The following is a 20645-nucleotide window of genomic DNA, read 5'->3' on the forward strand; positions in this document are numbered from 1 at the left end:
CATAGGTTCTGATGAAGCCCTCAACGTTTGGAGTTAGAAAATTTTCTAGAAGTCAGATCATCATTAGTTGGGCAGGGCAAACCAGCAAGCTGATGCTGACTGGTGAGTCGAGAGCTGCGGCTTCAACTCTTATCCCAATCTCCATTGGTTCTCCAGGCAGAAAGTTGGCAAAAGGTTTCTACGTTTCAACTTTTGCAGTGTGGGCAGGAGGAACACTGCTCCTATATCAGAAGGATCAAGACAGATTTGTATATATCTTGGTCCAAACTGAGGTGTCATGGTGGGCAACAGACCAAAGGATTGGACTGCTACCCCGAGAAATTGTCAGTGGTTAAACATTTTGCCAGTATTTCTTCCATCACCTTTTGTGTCTTTTATACACTGCCATAAGTGGCAATGGTATGCCCAGATATGAGTCCTGTGCTCACTGTGCCATTGGAACCAAGCTACACCTGACTGAAAAACCTCAATCAGAGCAAAACCGGCATGGGGTTGCTTGTGTTCTGGGTCAGGGAAAATCTGGCCTGACAGTTTGGGTGGGACCTTTCCTATAGGAGCATGGTCAAGTCTGATTTGCATATGGCTGTAAACTGAGGTGGCATGGTGGGCAAAAGGACGATGGGGTAGAAAGCTACCCCAAACAATTGTCAGTGGTTAGACTTATTGAAAGCTTCCTCCTATCACCTTTTGCATGTTTTTGGAGTTGTACTGACCATGGATCCAGGATGTAAGGGGCATCACTTAGGTGTTATGGCTCACTCCACCAGAGTCCAGTAGTATTGTCCAGGGCAGGTCCAGCTGGCACTGGTCAGCTGGGCAGCTGCAGGGAAAGTCCTCTAAACTGTTGGATCTGCAGTGTGTAATGATATCACTATAAAAAAGCACCAGAAATTACACAATCAGCTAACAAGATTGCACCTTTAAGAAGTCTATTAGCGATTATTGCCGTGTGCTCATTTTCTCCAGATTTCTGTTGACCCCCTGAAAAATAAAATGGATATGCAAATATCTCCTTTAAAATAGCTGTTGGGCCTTACAGGGACTGTTGAAACTCACATACTAGAATAAAATATGTCACTTATACACATAGAATAAAGCAGATCTTACATAGGGTCAAAAAGTGTGATAGGGCTGACTCTCTGCCTGCCCAATTGCACCATTAATATAAGACCCTGCTCTTAGACTCCACTGAATAATTTGCATGCACAAGAGAAGACCGTGCAGAAGAGCAGAACCTGAATATGGCAAAGGAATGACTCTGAGCATGTAAAAGGCCAGCCTGTATCAAACAACACAGCTATCTCTGCTGTGACCATGGGGGCCACCCTAGAGTAAATATAGCATAGAATTCTGAGGTATTAAGAAGTGACATTGACAGTGGTAAGCATAGACATATAGTCAGGGATGTTCTAGTGAATGGCTACAGTTGATCATTGGGTCATTAATTTGAAAGGAGTGTGCCCTTGCCAGTTTAAGAAACACAATGTAGTTAAAGGCATTTCTCCCATTACAATCAACATTGAGGTTTCATGTGCCGTGATGTCTCTGGAGGTGGGGGGAGGACGAAAGGAGTGGGTGTCCGGAGGTCTCCACGCTGTGCCGGTGGGAGGGAAGGGCAGGCCAGGGAGAGGGAAAGCCGTTTTCTATGCCACAAGGTGGGGTGGACCGCAGGCCCCAGACCATGAAGAAAATATCACAACAGGGGGAGGGGTAATGGTGGGGGTGCTCAGGGGGTCCAGGTGGAGTCCTAGGTCACTGGTTTGTTGGTGCGTACAGTGTTCTTGAGAAAAAAAGGGGGAGTGCATGAGGATGTGGATGTACGGTGTCGGAGATCCCTGCCGAAGGGGGAGGATCCGTACGTCTGCCTGCCCAGCAGGATGGAAGCAAAGGAGAAGGGGCAGGCAGAGGGATAGGGAAGGAAGAGGGGACACGAAGATGGAGAGAGAGGGAGGGAAGGGTGAACAGCCCAGGGCAGTGAGGAGGGGGCAAGAGAGGGGGAGGGGAAAGTGAGGGAGGCTGGGGCAGATGAGAGGACCAGGAACCCAACCAAAGGAGGAAGTGAGGGTCCTATACCAATTTGTTGGGGGTCAGGTCAGATTGCCCTCTGCATCGGTCAAGAATGGGAGGGGGGAAGGGTGTCAGTGTTGGTGCGATTAACCTTAGGGAGCATCTTGAAGGAAGGGCACCCATGTCTAAATGAATATCTCAGCCTGGTCCTGCATACCATTTGACATGTTCATGGGATGTGGTCTGTATTATTGCCACAATACAGGCTTCCTGAGAAGGAGGTGCGGGTGGACACCGCTGGCAAATGACGCAGAGCTTGACTGTGGACAGTGCTTTGTGCAAGAGGTGGCGTTGTGTTCGAGATAGGTCAGGGGAGCCTCTGAGATTGTGTAGGGGGATAACGGAGGGGGCAAAGGTGAGCTGGAGAGGCATGGATGCCCCCAGGGTGTCCCCTACATAGGTCCAAAAGGATTGGATTGAAGGGCAATCTTATAGATATGGGCAAGGTTGCATTGGGTAGTCAAACACCTCCAGCAGTTCAAGTGGGGTAGGAGGCCAGCCCTTTGCAGCTTTTGTGGGGTCCAATACCACTGAACAAGCAGAATTTCAATCATGCTTCCTGGGCGCCTCTGTCTAGGGCTTCCAGGACTCTTCTTCAATGGTAACCTGAAGGCGGACCTGCCACTTTGTGTAGTGGCTACGGGAGAGGAGTTGTGAGAAGATGTGGTTTGTGAGTGTGCTGTAAAGCCCCAACATCATGCCCCGATGCCGGCCCCATGTAAACAAGTATTCCACCACCAGTGAGGGTTGTAAGGGCCAGGGACGAGGACCTAGGCAATGCCACAGTGTTGCAGTTGTTGGTACTGCCAGGCCTGTCATGGGTGGAGGCTGGATTCCTCCTTCAAGTAGTTGAAAGGTTTCAGGCCAGCGAAGGGTTCGGTTGTCAAGGCAGAAGCTGTCATTGCCCCAAAGCTGTGCACTGTTATGTAGTCGGTGATCCACTCCAAAGAGGCAGTGGACATGCTGCCAGGCTTTGGATGTGCCTGCAGTACAGGATGTAGGTGTGACGGTTGGAGGGCATGGACCCCATTAAGAAGGCTGAGTCCATCGTCACGAGCGAAGAGCAATCAATCAGTGTGAACCCATTGTGGAGGGTCCGGGATACCGAGTAATAAGTAGACGAGTTGAGAAAGATGTAGGGCCAGAGAGTAGTGTTCCTCCTAAGGTAATCTCAGGCTACCACAGGAGCGATGCGCTATAAGTTTGGCTGCAGCTAGTTGGGATCAGTTGGACCCCCACACGAAGGCTCGATTTCAGGAGTCTATGAGACAGAGCATGGCCAAGGGCACCGTAACAGGCAGCATGCCAAGTGTGTTGGGAACGCACGGCAGCGTGGCCATCCACGCCCTACCCCCACATAGAGAAACCCAGTAGGGGCCATTTATCAAATTCCTGTTTCATCTGCGTGATGAGGGGAGTCAAGTTGTCCGTGACCATCTCGGTTACATGCCTGTTGGCCAAGAACCCCAGGTACTTAAGCTGAGAAGCTTTCCAGGGGAAGGGGTATCCGTAGACTGTAGCCTTTGGGGTGCAGGTCGACAACAGGAGGGATTCATTCCTGTCCCAGTTTACCTTGTAACCAGACAATGCCGCAAAGTTGTCTATGACTTCCAGTAATGCTAGAAGAGAGTTGCAAAGATCCCGCAGGTTGAGCAGGATATCGTCAGCATAGATATATACTTTGGAAAGGCCTCCCGCGGTGGGGATGCCGCTATGAGCAGTGAGTGGCGAATGATGGAGACCATGGGTTCCTTAACCCTCCGAAGTTGACCTGGGCCATCAGGCAGTCATAAAGCAGCCGTATCTTAGAGATGAACTGGTCCCCCAGTTCAAATCGTTTCATGGAGGTGAAAAGGTATCCCCACTCAATGCAATTGGAATGCCTCCTCTGCATCTAGGGAAAGAGCCACTGCCTCCTCTGGAAGGTTCCTGGCAGTCCAGAGAGTGTGTGCTAAGGTGCAGAGATGATTCCTGGAGGAACAGCCGGGTGCGAAACAACCTAGCGAGTTATAAATGAGGGAGGGGAGGGCCATGTTTAACGGTGACGCCAGTTTGCTTGCAAGGATTTTAATGTCTCTGTTTAGGAGAGATATTGGCCGGTAGCTGCAACACAGAAACGGATCCCTTCCCGGTTTGGGGATGACCACGCTCACCGCCCTATTAGAGAGGGATCCCAAAGAGGTCGCCCACTCTGCCTCTTGGAAGGCTGCATGAAGGAGTAGAGTCAGTTGAGAGTGGTGATCTGTGCCTCCAACTCGGCACTAAAAAGAGAAACCTGCTAATTGGCTACAGCGGTGTCCCTCATTAGTTGGCCATGGATGGTTGCCTTTGCGGCTGCCCAGAGCACATTATGGGAGTATACAGAGTGCTCGTTGTCTGCCATGTATTTAGAGACATGGGCCCATAGTTGGGCCTTGCCCTGGCGGGAGCGATATCTTTGTACTTTCAGGTGCCATGGTTTATGGCCCAGAAGGCCAAGCCCACATCTAAAGACAGTAGGACCAGGGAGTGGAGTGGTCGGATAAAGCACCTTCTAGTATTTGCGAGACACCAGTGATCAATGAGGCTGTGGTCAGAAGTGATATCCCCCATTAAGGCTCTATCCACAACATTTCCCTTCTATAGGGGACCTGTCATATCTAGAACTGCGTTGAAAGCAAGGTTCCAGTCCCCACTGATGATGTACTTAGATGAGCTGATCTCCACAAAGAGGCAGCTTAACTGGAGGAGGGAAGTACTTTTGGCCCCCATAGGTGTGTACACCAAACCCACTCACAGACACCTATGCCCCACTCTCAGCTTGGCAAATGCATATCTGCCATCTGGATCGGACCATGTCTTCACAACCGTGAAAGGTAATGATTGGCGGAGGAGTATCGCTACTTGTGTACGCTGTGGACTATTTGCTGTGATGGAGGGCGTTGAAGTGCTGCTGTGTATTACTGTACCCACCCAGTCGTGACGCAGTCTGTCGGCTCATAGGTCATCCAGCTGTGTCTCCTGTAGGGGGGGTACATCTGCTCTTTTGTCTCGCAGGTACGAGAGCACCTTTTTCTGTTTAATATAGTGCATGTGGCCATGGCCGTTCCAGGAAAGAATGTGCAGAGGTTGAAGGGCGCATGGTGCGGGTTCAGTCATGTGGAGTCTGGGGTCCCACAAAGGTGGAAGTGAGAGCAAGCGTGGGTGGAGATTGCCAGTTGGAGGGGAGTGACATGGGCAACAGAGGTCTGTGAACCATCTGAGGGCAGGAGTAAGGGGGAGGAGGGTAGAAAGTGGGGGAGGAGTGGGCCGGGCAGTGCCCGAGAGGGAGTTGGAGATAGGGGGCACAAGGGGGAGAAATTGGTATGGAGAGGGGTGTGGTGGAGGTGGGAGAAACAGGGGTAAGGAGGAAAGGTGGGGGGTCAGGTAGGAAGGAGAGGGAGCTAGTGGATAGGGGAGTCAGGCAAACTAAAAGGGCACCTGCAGGCAGGCAATGGCTGGGGCAGGTTGAGAAGTCTTGTGACACTAGAACACAACAGAGGAAGGGTCAAAGGATGGAATGATGGGTGGGAGGTGGAAGGGAGGAATTGGTGGTTGGGTTGTGTGGGAGAAGCTCAGCAGAGAGTGCAGCGTCTGGGGCTTTAAACATTGTGCTGCGGGTCTAGGCTTAAGGATGCAACATGCAGGCAGGGCCCCTTCCAGGGTCAAGGCAGGTTTGAAAGTGCACAAATATGCAGATCTGGAGGCACTGGAGGCCAGGAGGTGACCATGGGTCTAAGGACCCCTGGGCGCAGCTTGGAGTGAGAGTCCATTGCCTCCAGCGAAAGACACGGCGCCGGGGGGCAATGCCATAGGCAGGATGTGCAGTGGAGGATCAGTGTATGAGAATGCACGTACGAGCCCCCTGGGAAATTAGACGCGTGATGCATGAGGTACAGTGAGCAGGGATGCTAATAGGTGGGAAATAGTGGGGGACTGCGTACCACCCCATTTAAGGAGTAAATGTGTTGGTGTGCACATTGATCAGGAGCAGGGGACTATGCACAAAGCACACTACAGTGAAATACATGGCAAGCAAACAGTGACCTAGGAGAAACAAAGAAAAGGAACAATGAGAAAGGCATGAAACATTCATAGTAAATCAGAAAGAAAATGATAGACTTCAAGAAGGCAACACTCCAGATTCAGTACCCCCTGATATCAGGGTAGCTATGGCTGCACAGTCCCCTTGGCTTGATCTCCAGGGCAGAGGCGGGCTTCAAGGGGGCGCTATCTGCAGTAGGTTAAGACTAGTCCAGTGCAAAGGGGGCAGCGCCCAGGTGGGTGGACGTAGTGTGAGGCAGGTTTTGAGGGTCAGAAAAGAGCAGCTGCCAGGCAGGTTTGCCCGTTGTCCTACCAGGAGACAGCCCCTGTCCTTGCACCGCAGTGGGTGGCCACTCTGCGGTTGTTCTGTGGGGTGGCGATGACAAGGGCCATTGGTGAGGCCATAGGTGGTAGAGCATCACCTGCACTTGGTCCCCCAGTGATTCGGTGGTGACCGTGCACAAGCTGTGCAGAGGGGCGGCGGGCACCCCAGTGTCGGTGGTTCAGAATCCGTGGCAAAAGCGGTGGCCAGATGAAAGGCCCAATCCAGGCCCAGGCCCAACAGTCCACGATCTCGGCGGCCACTCAACCTGACTTGCCAAGTAGCATCAGGTGGCCACACAGCTCTGGGCTATGCCCTTTGTCATGCACGGGGGCCCGTAACTCACAAAATGTAGGAGGCACAGTGCTTCTGGTCACCTTCAGTGGGGTCTCCAGATGAGAAGAGGTTAGTAGGGTCCTCACACAGTCAGTGGTTGAGGGCACGCCATGACTGCAGGTGGCCTCTCTAGTTGAACTGCTGCAGGGCAGGGCTAGCAATGTCTGGAAACCACTCTGTGTCACTAGCCTCACTCTCAGTGTGGCAGGAGCACCAGCCCTCGGTTCAATAAAGAAGAAGTAAGGGGGGCACAGTAACAGCAACCAGTAGGTGCCCCCTCGTCACCACACAGCCTGGGGCCACTTACTGCCACCTGGTCACAGAGGTTTGCAGGGATGTCATGGAGCTTGCTGGTGGAGGCCCAACTAATTTTGAGGCCAAACTGGTGAGGGGCGACCCGTCTAGCAGGTGTGCTAGCTGCGGGCAGTGTCCACTGGTGGGGTCAGGTGGAAGCTACTCTGGGCAGAGACAAAAGGGAGATGTGGGATGTCGCCAAGGGGCAGGCCGCAGGTCCGTGCAGGCCACCCACCCGAGGCGCGTCCAGTGGTGCTGGAATCATCAGGGATAGAGGATCGTCGGCGTGCATCAAGGTCCTCAGCTGTGCCCCGTAGGTAAGCTGTGTGGCTGGTGCAGTGGGGGTGTAGTGATTTGGGCCTCTACCGTTCTGAGAGGAGGAGCGCCTGTCATCGTCCAATTCCGGCACTGCGGTCTGCCTCCCACAATGCTGTGGGCCACGACTCCTCCCTGCGGTGTGGGCCCGGTTCACCCCAGGCCACACGGGTCCAAGAGAAGAGGTCCGCAGGCTCAAGCAGCATCAGCACTAATAATTGTTGACGTTTTAAGGACAAAATGCACAGAGAAAACACAAAATGCCAATCAGAGTTAATGTTCACAATAGACTAGATCCTCAGCAGGATTTGAGGCTAACCATGATGGAGGGCTGGACTGGCTATAGGGGGCATCGGGTGTTACCCCGGGAGGCTGGAAGGGTGGGTGGTGGTTTTGCAGCTGTGGGGGTTGGTTTGTTACTGGGGGTCGGTTTTGAAGCAGACCTGCAATATCGGCCCCCAGTAACAAAAGTAGCTGTGCATCACACTTTTAACCCACTCCCTAAATACCACCTACACCCCTAGGGGGCTGGTCCCACAAAACTGCCCGGGCTGTTTTCAGTTCCCATTCCAGCCCGGAGGGATAGGTAAGCGTAGTGCAACACAATGATCCCAGTTTTTGCATTTGGACTTTGTTACCTTGCTGATTTTCAAAATGCTTCATCAGGGCAATGCAAGATGTTGAAGTCCTCTAGGGTTCCATGAGGCTGGGTACATCATACCAAAAGATTCTATGCTGAACATGTTGATTTTGTAGTCAATGAGAACACTTTTGTTTTATTCTTCAGCTAAAATCCCTCATTTCAGTTCCAAGAACTTTATTCAGACTTAGGGTCTCAAATAGAACGTGGCAGCCACTCAGTCAGTCGTCAAGGAAGGGGAAGAATATATACTGCTACCCTGCAGAAGATTGACAACCATACTTAGATAGGAGGTGGCGATCTCTGTACCTTCAGCATAACAGTGGCCCCCATTGAAGGTCCTGAATGTGCTGCTAAGCAAATTGTGTGCTCTTCTAAACAAAATCTTAAAGTAGGCGTTTGGAATTGAAAAAACAAAATGGGAATAGGCCTAATGTGATGGGAGTTCTCTCAGTGTGTGGGGGTATCTTTTTGGTTTCTGGTTCAGGGCTGCCAGGCTTTCCCTTGCAGCCCTGAACAGGAAAAAAAGTACATTGGAATGTTTGTGCTAAATAGAGTTGGCAGTCTGAGATACTTAACAGAAACTTCAATATCCGACAGGCCATCATTCAAAGGTTTCCACCGACAGAGCCAGCGAAGGCTCTGCCATTGAAAACATGGTGTTTCCCCCGACTCTAAATAGAGTGGATATACTGAGGTTTTTAAAGATGGAACATACACCATGTTTTTCACAGTATATACCCGGCTATCAAACTCTAAATGAGATCCTTGGTCATTTTTTGGGTTTTTAAAATATCCAGCAGGGCAAGGCTGAACACTGATTCAGGGCAGGACCCCAAAAGGCTGGACACTTTTACAGCAAGAAGCTGTTGAAGTCTTTTTCTTCAGGGCAAAACTGCAAATCTTGTTTTCCAAGGATGCATCTTTTTCACATGGCCTTTGTACCTTGATCTTGCTCTCCAGAGATTGAAAAATACATTACTAAGGGTCTTATGTAGCAATGCATTGAAGTGGGATATCAGTCAATAAGTGACCCATGTCCCATCTGGTATATTAAGAGTGCATTGATGTCAATTGCACACTAAATTCAGCAAATAGGACATCTGCCACATTTTGGCAGATGTTCTGCTCTGTCAAACTCTAAATAGTGTTTCCAGTTTTTTTGCTTTTGCTGAGAATGTGACTCATGGTTTTTAATGCCCTCATCAGGGTCCCAGTGGCAGACCCCTAGGCAGAAGGTCTCTCTCCAGCCAGGGCTCTCCCATGGTCTATTAAAGACCAGTCACAACTGGCCAGATGGCCAGCAGATTCTTCTTCATAACATTCATTCAATTCTGCATCCATCTAGATAGCCAACATGCGGGGTATGTTTCATTTTAGACATGGATACTCTGAACTCACCAACACTAAGGGGCATATCATCAAGGGACTTATCGCCACGTTAGCGTCAGTTTTTGGAGATAAAGCGGCGATAATTTTATCGCCCTATTAACAAGGCGTCGCTAACCCCCTTTAGCGTTACTTTTCCGGCGATAGCGACCGGAAATTTAGCGCCTTGCAAGGCAGCGATATTCAACGCTAATGACATGCAAAGTAGATGTTCCTGACTGAAATTTCACGAAAAAAGTCACTAACACAGCTTCTTACTATTATAAAGGATATCGCCAACCCGTTAAGCTACAAAAAAACTCACGGTAACTCCCGCTATCTCCAGTTATTAACACCTGATAAAAACCCAACTTACACTGGAGATAAGTGGGTGTATATAAGGGAGATTAGACCCGAGCTTCCCCAGAACAACCGCCGCCAATGCCACAACCCCAGGACCACCACCACTGATGCAGCGACGAAGAAGACAGCGGGCACTGCGCAGACGTGTCTGACTTACAGACTTAAGGCCAGAGGAAGTCATAGCCCACTACAGGCTCAAAAGGACATCCATCTAGCATATCCTGACCCTGATTGCCCACAGGCTGATGCCACCAACACAGCGGACAACCAACATCCCTCCGCAGACAAAACTGCTCACTGTGCTGCACTTTTTGGCCTCTGGGACATTCGAACCAACAACAGCCAGAGTCGGTGGAGTATCACAGGCAGCCTTCTCAACCTTCCTCCCCACTGTCTTGGATGGCATACTCGGCCTGATTCCCCAACACCTTCACTTCCCCAACACTGTGCAGGAGCAGATTGCCATCAAGCAAGGATTCCATGCCATTGCTGGCTTACCACAGGTGGTGGGTGCAATTGACTGCACACATGTATCATGTGTGCCCCCTGCAGACAGCGCACACATATACCACAACTGGAAGCCCACATATTCAATGAATGTGCAGGCAATAGTGGACCACCGCGGACTGTTCACAAATGTAATTGCCAAATTCCCAGTGTGCATGATGCATTCATAAACCGACACTGCATCATAAATCAGCGCTTCCAGGATTGCACATATGGAAATGCATTGCTTGTCGGTAAGTACCAACTGAACACACCACATGCCCAAAAAACACAATCATGTTGACCCATCAAGAGGGAGGATGTAAATACGTTGTCTAGGTAGTGATGGGGGGGCACAAAAGGCATGGGCACATCACTTTGTGCCACATGCTGATGTATTGTGTACGAGGCTGAGGTATACAGGCTCCACTGTGTAGAGCACGGGTACTCATAGTACGGCCCGCGTGCTGCCAGCGTCCCGGCAAGCCGTTCTTGGTGGCCCGCGGACTTTGCAGACATTGTACATGTGTCTCATTCTTTTAAATTTGTCATAAGAGTGCCACCAAACACTTCCGAAGCAGCGCGGACTCTGAGAGACTCTGCCCTATGGGTGCCGTGCGATTCCAGCGATAGTCAGAGTGGAGATGCAGGTGCACTAAGAGGTGAAACATGGCAAAACCTCGTTAACAAGTAAATGGTCCATTATAGACCTGTGAAGTACTGGGGTGCAGCTGTGTGTGTGTGCCCAGTAAGCGGTCTTAGCCCAGGCTGCCGGGAGGGGGAGGTGACAGAGGGTGACAGAGGGAGAGAGAGGGAAAGAGACAGAGGGAGGGAGACAGAGGTGGGGCGAGACAGCGGGAGGGGGAGGCAGAGGGAGGGGGAGACAAGGGGAGGGGGAGACAGAGGGAGGGGGAGACAGAGGGAGGGAGAGATAGAGCAAGGGAGGGAGAAATAGAGCGAGGGAGGGAGACAGAGGGAGGGAGGGAGAGGGAGAGAGAGAGAGAGAGAGAGAGAGAGAGAGAGAGAGGGGGAGGGAGGGAGGGACTGAGGGAGAGTGAGGGAGAGAAAAAGTTAAAGATGTGTGTATGCCGGGTCTTGTGGCTCAGTGAACGAGGGCATCCGCTGCAGGGGCCTGTGTTCAACCACATGGTCAGTTTCTTTTTCACTAGCCCAACCCCCTTCCCCACTGACCCTGCCCCCACCGGTGCAGCACACTGCCACAAACCACACTGTAAAGTTGGGCCCAGAGAGAAAGTATGTGAGTACCCATGGCGTAGAGTAACCACCATCACCTGACCATCTATGTAGCTAATCAAAGTCATCCTCACTGGTATCCCTGTCCAGTGTGTGGTCGCATTGTTGAGGAATATGATTATGTGGCAGTTCTTGTTGCTGGTGACCTATTCGGGTGACCCAACGTTGCATAAGTACTCACACATGTAAAAGAAGTGTGTCAAGTCAGAGGTTTGTTGTGACCAAGGTTGTAACAATGCACTTTGATTGTAGCAAGTGCATTGTGGGGCAAATGTGCATGCATAGACAGAAAAATGTGTCATGAAACCACCATCTTGCACCATTGGTGTTGACTGCAGTGTTGTGGGTGCTGCTGTTGATGGGGAATAGTAGCATCTCCGCTCTGACTCAGCTATACATATTTCTCATTCTCACACCTGTGATATGGTGTGTCATGTGGTTGCCTGAGCAGCAATTGTATGTGTATTCGGTCACCACCTGTGTGTTGAAATTGATCTGTTAAATGCTAATCCATTACAAATGCAAAGAAGTGTGCAAAGGTGACCCATGCCATGTGTATCAACGTGGTGATGTGTGTGGACAGTCTGATTTTGTCAGATAAACCACATAGTGTAAATGATTCTGAGAAGTTGTGTCATGTGAGTTTGATGCTCTGCTAGTGACAGCTGACGCAGGCCAGTAAGTTTACGTTGTGTCACAAGTTATTGTTGATGGTGTGTGCAAACCTTCACTGTCCCCAGTGGGCCCTGCAGGTGAAGTGGCTGCGGTCTGCTCCTTTGGTTTAACTCTGGACATACAATTGCATGGCTTGTGTGGTGTCACAGGTCTGCCATCAGCATGAGATGCATGTCTGAATGTGAGCTGTGTCATGCGTGGCCTATGTCATTTGAACATTCTCATGGCGGTGACAGCGAGGAGTGTGGATCATTGTCATGTTGTCTGTGGTTTTTGTTCAGGTCTCATTCCCATTTTGTACACTTGTAGTGACACTTATGCAACCGTGCAGCAGCAAACACCAGCAAAATGGATGGTTGGAGGATCAACACTGAGGCAATGTACTCAGCATTGATGCTGCTAAATAGCCAGAAGCAACACATGTCTAACCTAAGTCTAAAAATAGCAAAAATAACAAGAGAAAAAAATGTCAACACTGCCAAGATAGTAGGCCTAATGAATCATTAACCCATCTCCCCATTACACGTCATAGGTGATCAAGGATATGCTCTCTGCCCGTGGATGATGACACCCATACGAAACCCCACCACCCAGGCACAGAGGCAGTACAATGCTGCACATCGACGCACACGTGGTATCGTGGAGCATACATTTTGCGTGCTCAAGTCACGTTTTCGTTGCCTGGATTTTACAGGTGACAAACTGCTGTACAGCCCAGAAATGGTAAACAAAATCATACTAGCATGTTGTGTATTGCGCAACATTTGTGTCCGCACAAATGCCCCCTGGATCCAAGTGCCTGCAGCACCGGGCGATGACCAGGATGATGAGGAAGATCAGCGAGGTGGCCCACACCCCACAGCCACTGCTGCTGGAATTGCCCGAAGGGACAGGATAATAAACAATTACTTCATATTGTGACTGACAAAAACAAAGACATTCATGTGGAAAATTACTTCAAGAACTGTTTTTGACAATAAACAAACTCGACACACATACCCTGTCTGCAAGTTACTCTCCTGCATCAGTATCTCACTATGAAATTTTAACATTATACAATAATTGCAAGTAAGAGTCCGAAAGTTAAATAATGGTGTGTATGTTTCATCATCAGAGATGCAATAGTGTGTCAATCGTGCACAACTTGACTTTACAAGGAGTAAAATCTGGCACACAATTCATCAATGGTTGTGTAAAATAGTATGTAATTCATGATTCACAGGGTGTACTTGATATGAAAAATAGAAATGTATGGGTTTGTAAGTGCCAAATGATGAATTGTATGGTTAAATCGGTGTTAAATTTCATTGTTAAGGCTGTGAAAAGGAGGACAAATTAGAAAATTGGTTGTGGAATGGGGCTCAAATTCGAAAAATGGGTCCTAAATTGGGGGCAAATCTGAAAAGTAGGTGTGAAATGGTGCCAATTCAGAAAATGTTTCTCGGCATGCATCCAAGACATTGAATGAGCCACCACCAGAGCTCACATGCACACCATCTCTGGACACCTTCATGAAGACCGTCAAGACCGGTCTCTACGTTGAACAAATCGGCTCATTGGCAGTATGACCCAACAGACAAGACAAACTATCTGACCATCTCCCCGCACCCCATGGTGGACAAAGTCATAGAGAGATTCATAAACACCCAGCTGACTGGCTACATTGAAGCGAACTCCATCATGGACCACTCCCAGTCTAGGTTTGGCAGCAAGCACAGCACCAAGAACGCCCACCTTGCCTCCAAAAAGTGACATATGCATGCCACTTGTCTAGGGTCACATTGCGGACCACATCCTACTACACTTCTACGCAGCCTTAAACACCGTCTCACACCGCACCCCAGATGGCAGACACCACTACAAGGGGATACGAGGAAAAGCAATCTCCTGGATCCACTACTTCCTCCCCGCAATAACCCAAAGGATCACCCCCCCATCTCCAAAACCACAGGCACTAACTGCGGAGTACAACATGGAGCGTCACTAAGACACACGTTTTTCCATATACACATGTCCCCACTCACTGCCATTGCTAGACAGCACAGGGTAAGCATATTGTTAGATCTGGGGGTCTCTAGTTGGCAGAGGGAGGTACCACTGTCAAAATAGGGACCCTTACTTCTATTCAGGGTAAGGGGGATACACTCTTTAGATAACCCCTGCTCACCCCCTTGGTAGCTTGGCACGAGCAGACAGGCTTATCAAAGGCAATGTGTAAAGTATTTGTACCAACACTCACAGTAACACAGTGACAACACCACAATTGGACTCCCCACCAGTGTAGATAAATAAAGTACTTTTATATAAACGACACAAGACCAAAATGACAAAAATCCAACATACACAGTTCAAGAATATGGTTTCAAAAGAGTTCTTAGCTTAGCGACAAAATAATCCACATTTGCGTCGATTTTAGCCAACAGTACCTGGTGATGCGATAAAAGTTCCTAGCGGCGCTCAGGCGTCGAAAAACAAGCAACAGCGTCAGTCCTGAGACCCTGGGGAGGCGATGCGACAACCCCGCTGCACGCAGTGGGCGTGTGTGATGAATCCGGTCTGTATGGGGAGTGAGGCGATACCTGTATGGATTTCAAGGCGTAGCTTCTATAGTAGAATGTTACTCGCAAAGGCACGATGCAACGATCTTTGATGGCTCTGCGACGATGTTCACAGCGACGAAATGCGATCCTCTAACGAGCGGTGCAACAATCTCACCAGCGCCGGCAGATTCTGCGACGATACTCGCAGCGACAGGAATCTTCCCGCTCCGGGGGCGATGCGCTCCGAAGATGAACGCGGCGTTGACGTTGCAGCGCCGACAGGTGCTGCGACGATCTTCGCGGCGACGAAAATGTTCTTGCTAAGCCGGCAATGTGTGAAAAAGTTGCAGATCTTTTACTTCTTTTCTCTTGGTCAGCTTCCCAACAGCAGGCACCACTTCCAGAGGCCCCACAATTGGATCAAGCACTCTAGGAAGGGCAGAACTCACACAGCAGAGTTCAGGGGGAAGCTGGGGGTGAAGTCCTTTTGTTTATGGGACTTCTTAACAGGAGGCCAGCTCTACTCAGGCCCTTGGAGATTCCTTCAAGCCAGGGGACACAGCACACAGCAAAGTCCTTCCCCTCTCCTTGACAGCAAAGCAACTACAGGTCAGCCCTACAGCAGGTCAGTCCTTCTTCTTCAGTCTTCCAGCTTTCTCCTTGGCAGAGGTTCCTTCTTGATTCCAGGATGATCTAATTTCTTGGGATCAGGGTCCCAATATTTATACCCCAAAATCCTTTGTCCTCTGGGGGCAGAGGAGCCTTTGCCCTGTCCAAACCAGTTCTGGAGCACTCTGTTTACATGACTCCTTCTTTCCTTTCACAGTGCAGGACAGAAACATCAGACGCCCCACAGGAGGTGGTGCCAGCATTGTGGAGGGAAAGCCCAGCCCTGGAGCACTTTGTTGACATGATTCCTTCTCTCCTTTCACAGTGCAGGGTAGAGACATCAGACGCACCACAGGGGGTGGAGCCAGCACTGTGGGGGGCAGGCACTGTCCTATTCGGGTCCCAGGTGCAACTCCTCCCACCCATCTACATGAGGATCTCTCTATTCAGAGACTAGGATTGGTAGAGTGGTGCACTGCTCGTTATTAAGACAGTGGTGGTCAAATAGTCAATGAGTCTTGGTATATAATAAATCGTATTTTATTTTCCAAGAAATGGTTTGCCAGCCAACGCGTTTCGTTCATAAAAGAACTTCTTCAGGGCATGAGTGAGCATAAATGAAGGATCGGAGCAGCACAGTGGCCACTTTCCAGCTGACGGCTCCAATCGCAGCCCGCCTGACAGACTTCGCGCTCACAGGCCCTTATCAAGGCGGCTCCCGCGCTGGAAAGTGGCCACTGTGCTGCTCAGATCCTACATTTATGCTCACTCATGCCCTGAAGAAGTTCTTTTATGAACGAAACGCGTTGGCACTCAACGACGGCGAGTGCTGGAGTTGGATTTATGCACGCTCACCCTATATTTGACCACTAGTTAAAAACAAGGAAACAACATAGGGTAGTGCGGTTACTGTGTCCGCCGTTGTCTGGAACCATATCTCTCTATTCAGCCCTGTGCGGACTCACCCTGTCTCCGGGAATTCCCCAGCCCCTGTCACTCAAACTCCAGACAAGAAATACACAACCTAGCAGAGGCAGGTTTGAATGGTTAGACACGAAAATACCTACTTTCTAAAAGTGGTATTTACAAACACAGAATGTTAAAACCAACTTCACTAAAAGATGTATTTTATCATTCTGAGTTCAGGCATACTAAACTTTAATTTTCTATCTTGCTCCTATGGGAAGATATGCAGGTAAACATTATACTCAGCATTCCCCATTATAGCCTATGGGCAAGATAGCCTTTCAATAGTGAAAAACGAAAATGGCTGTAATTCACTACCAGAGCATGTCACCTACACCAGTACATGTTCTACCTTTCACATACACTGCACCCGGTCCAGGGGGGTACCTAGGGCCTTCCATAGGGGTGTCCAATGTGTACAGAAAGTGAAGGGTTAGGCCTGGCCAGTGTGGACACTGGTCAGGTCAGCATGGCAGTTAGAAACTGCACCCAGGCACTGCGGTGGCAGGCCTGTGACACCATTTTAGGGCTACTCCTGTGGGTGGCACAATCAGTGCTGCAGGCCCACTAGTGAATCACCAGCCCTGGCACACTCAGTGCACTTTACTAGGGGCTCACAGGTGAGACAAATATACCAATCATGGATAACCAATCAATATGCCAATTTACCTAGTGTTGCGAAAGACATTAAGTGTGTGTCCAAACATTCCTCACCATAGTAATGTGCGAGCCCAAAGTTTCACCTATGTTGTGTGTTAAAGATTGGTAATGCCATTTTCACGTATTGTATTGTATTAATATACTTGAGAGATGTTATTTGGATTGCCAATGCTTGTTGTATTTGCCAATGTTTGTTGTTACCGATCTTCAGCACAACAGTATTCATACGCGTGTTTCTCAGAAGCCAACGTTAGTAATTAATATGGTAATGAGAGCCGCTTTAGGACACGTTTCCAATGGCAGTTCCGGACGCACGTGCAAACTGACGGAGAAATGCACACGTGCCCCAAAGACTATTTAAACCTCCACCCGCCTAATCTGAGCGCTTCGCTTCGTTAAGCGTTACCTACCTGTTCTCCGTTCCCGATCTCCTCGCTTCTGGTACACCGCCCTGAATCCACCTTTAGGAGGCTCTTTGCTCGCCCGGCGCTTTCCTTCAGGACTCCTGCGTCTTCTCGTGTTTCCTGATCCTTGACTCCGGCTGGGTTTCTCATTGGCTGACTGGAGGTATTCCCTTCGATTTCCTGCAACGAAAAAGAGAAACATTAAAAACAACTTGGTTGCCAGGTAACCTTTTGAGAACATTTTTCGGTCACTTTCATTTAAGAGGAAACAGAAGACCTGGTAAGAGTTTATTTACTTTCTTTTAATTTGCATCGTTCAACAGCGGTTTTGGTCCGACACAAGAAAGGCTAAATAAATACGGAGAATGCTGTGATTGACTCATTTTTGGATTCTTGGACTAAATAGAGTTAACAAGGCCCAAACCTTTGAAACTGATAGTGCATATTTGTGTACAATAACAGAATTTTCTTTGTTGTTTCTTTTTTCTTTTGAATCCTTTAGATTTATCGCCTAAAAACCGCTAAAGGTATGAGAACGTACCAGTTTAAAAAATTACTGAAAACTCATGTGTACATCAGAAAATGCAAAACGAATCAGCGCAATATTGGTTTGTCTTCAAATAAGGGTAACTGGCTAGTTGGCATACTATTATACCCAGGAAGGGCGTCAAGTCGTGGGCTCTCGTTTTCTGTAGTACGTTCAATAAATACATGTATTCTGTATAAAGATGTGAACAATATATTTATATATATTTAAATGTAATTTAATGCTGTTATTCGCATGTCTATTTTCAATAGGACAGTGTTGAAGTAAATTCAAAACAAGTTCCAGAGACCCTAGCAGTCATTCCAGAGAGAGAGACGGTTTAAGCTGTTTCCAAGGCAATTCCAGATTTGCAGTGTTTTGTCTCTCTCTCTCTCCCCTCCCATTCCCCCCTTCCCCCCCGGGGATCAGACAGCGCCGCAGGAGATTTCTACCTTTGCGGCTTTGGCTGGTTCCAGGTGGAGTTGGGAAAAGGCAACATCAGGAAAGGAACACACTGGAGTACAGGTGGGTGACTTCATAACAGAAAGCGAAGCCACAAGCAAAACATTTTTTCCAGGTCCTTTCATGATTTTGCATTATGGATTTTGGAGAAGAGACCCTCGACCCATCCCAACTAACTTCTCTGGTTCGTAAACTTACTATTGAAATGAACGAACTAATACAAGAGAATCAAACCTTGAAACAAGAACTTGTAAAAACCAGAAGTGGATTCACTAGTTGGAGAGAATCAGATTCAGCTTCCTTTAAGCCCATAATCCCTCCCGCTAAATTCAATCTAAGTTTTAGTTCAGCAACTGCTGGCACAAGTGCAGACTCAAACCTTCCAGTTACAGTAGTCTCCCCCAGTCCTGTACCCTTGGCCAATCCTGAACGTTTTACAGGGGACAAAAATCGATATTCAACCTTCATGAGCCAATGCCAATTGCATTTCATGTGCAAACCACAGATATTTACTAACAATACTTCAAAGGTGGCATTTATTATCTCTTATTTGGGAGGGGTGGCAGCAAACTGGGCTATGCCTTTAGTGGATTCCAATGATCCTTTGTTGCATAACCTCAATGCCTTTAAAACAGCTATGTCAGGGTTGTTTGCCAAACACGTTTTCATTCATGCATCCGATAACGAACTCCTAAATCTCCGTCAGGGATCTAAAGATTTAATAACCTATGTTACAAATTTTAACAGATTGCTGTCAGAAACACATTGGCCAGAGGATAAAAGAATTTCTCTGTTTTATCGGGGTCTTCGAGATGACCTGAAAGATTCACTAGCCCACATTGTCAATCTACCTGATGATTACACTGAGTTCTTAGATTTAGTTGTAAAACTAGACCACCGATTAGGAGAACGTAAGACTGAAAAACCCAGAAGTGATTTTAGAGCTCTCCATTTTAAGATAGAAAAGAAAAAGGTAGAGGAGAAAAATGCTATGCAAGAGCCCATGCAGATAGGTGTTCTGAAAGGTCCCCTTACAGCAGAAGAAAAAGAACGTAGGAGAAAGGGGAATCTTTGTTTATACTGCGGGAAAGCAGGACTGTCCAGTTAAGCCCAATAAGAAAAAGTCAGTCGCAATAATAGATTCAGAGATAGATAGCTCGGAAAACTAAATTTCCCGGGGAAAGAAGAGATAGTTTCCTCGGGAGCAAAATCGGTCAAGATCTCTCACTACGCTACCAATATTGTTACTCACACACCAAAACATTTTACAATCAGATTAACCTTCATTTTCACTGCACAACATAGACACAGTTTAGCAGTAATGATAGACTCTGGGGCTACCGGTAATTTCTTTGATTTGGAATTAGCAAAAAGATTTGGAATAACTCGAGTCCCTAAGGAAGAACCAGAGGTTGTCAGAGCAGTTGACGGGTCACCTTTGTCATCAGGACTAATTAAGTTTCATACCAAACCATTAACAATAGTAGGAGAGGACGGACATACTGAGGAAATAATTTTTGACCTCATTGATACACCCACGTTTGGTGTAATTCTGGGGGTTCCCTGGCTGGAAAAGCACAACCCCAAGATTGACTGGGTTAAAAGAACAGTTACCTTGGACTCAGAATACTGTAGAAATCATTGTTACCAAGACACGCAGGACCCAATACCACCCTTGTTTTGTTCAGCCATGCTCCCAGATGTTCCTCAATTGCTCAAGGAGTATGAGGAATTTTCTGAAGTCTTTGATTCCATGCAGGCCTCTAAATTACCACCACATCGAATTTATGACTGCAGGATAGATCTGATTCCTGGTGTAGTTTTACCCTGTAGCAGAATCTACGCCCTGCCTGAGCCAGAAAAACAATGCCTCAGAACCTATCTGGACGACCTTCTTGAGAAAGGTTTTAAGGTTTTATAAGACATTCAACATCACCTGTTTCTTCGCCACTTTTTTTTGTATCTAAAAAATCTGGCGATTTGAGAGCGTGTATTGACTACCGCGCAGTAAATAAGGCTACAATAAAAAAACGATATCCGTTACCACTCATCCCGGTCTTACTAGACCAAGCTGGATTTACGCGGAGCGTACCACTTAGTGCGGGTAAAAGAAGGTGATGAGTGGAAGACCGCTTTTCGCACTAAGTATGGTCTTTTCGAATATACTGTAATGCCGTTTGGCCTCTGCAATGCCCCAGCTGCATTTCAGTACTTCATAAATGAGGTCTTACACGATTTGCTGGATGTTTGCTTCATAGTTTATATTGACGACATCCTGATTTTCTCAAAGAATCTG

The sequence above is a fragment of the Triturus cristatus genome, chromosome 5_2 (genome assembly GCF_964204655.1).
Source record: "Triturus cristatus chromosome 5_2, aTriCri1.1, whole genome shotgun sequence".
Lineage (NCBI taxonomy): Eukaryota > Metazoa > Chordata > Amphibia > Caudata > Salamandridae > Triturus > Triturus cristatus.